Source organism: Sinohyriopsis cumingii, unplaced genomic scaffold (genome assembly GCF_028554795.1).
Source record: "Sinohyriopsis cumingii isolate HCF-2022 unplaced genomic scaffold, ASM2855479v2 utg001511l, whole genome shotgun sequence".
In the NCBI taxonomy this organism is placed as follows: Eukaryota; Metazoa; Mollusca; class Bivalvia; order Unionida; family Unionidae; genus Sinohyriopsis; species Sinohyriopsis cumingii.
Window position 1 is genome coordinate 82346 of NW_028316008.1, and position 743 is coordinate 83088.

Here is a 743-nt window from a genome sequence, read left to right on the forward strand (position 1 = left end):
GGGGAGTGGGCCAATCCCGGAGGTACTGCAATACCGGGCCAACCCGTGGCGAGAGCGGAGCAAGCCCCTGACATCTCACCCAGTTCCAAAAATCAGTTTAATATCGAAGTCCCCCAATGGGGGACGTATCAGATATTAAGCTGATAAGAACAGATACTTTTTTTAATTTTCATAATTGTTTATTGATACAAATAGATGATAACAAAATACAAATAATTACATGTATCAGCTTACACCATAAATAAATAAAAAGTAAGCGTTGGACTAACACTTACTCCTGCACACTTACATACACCCAGACACACTGTCCTTCACATTGATATACATGTAAAAACACAATAGGATGGTGCATATGAAAGAAAAAAAAAAAAAAAAAATTACAATGTAGATATCTGAAGTGATGTAGATCTGTACGAATGAACAATTATATGTGTTACAAGTATGATACAAACATAATTATGCATGCTTGAAATATAGGAATTATAAATAATTAACGTACATACATATTTACACATGTAAGGTTCGTGTGAGATTGGATTTAATGGTTTATTATCGTCACAGACTTAAATCAATAACTAATTCAAAGTTGTATAGCGAACAGAAAAGGCCTGCCAGGCACCATCTGTCAAGAAATTCTACGACATGATATCTATGAAAATCGGCTCGTATTCTACACTTTAGTCGGTTAAGGAAGAAGTTGAGAAGGGTGTTGGATGTGACAGATTCCTTATAAAAATAGGCAC

General features: G+C 35.4%; 1 non-coding gene across 1 annotated transcript; it reads right to left on the bottom strand.

Moving 5' to 3' along the window:
- LOC149772382 (U2 spliceosomal RNA) lies at positions 1-197 on the bottom strand. Its single transcript, XR_016417717.1, has one exon. It is a non-coding gene; the product is annotated as a U2 spliceosomal RNA (small nuclear RNA).
- Between the last annotated feature and the right edge of the window lie 546 nt (positions 198-743).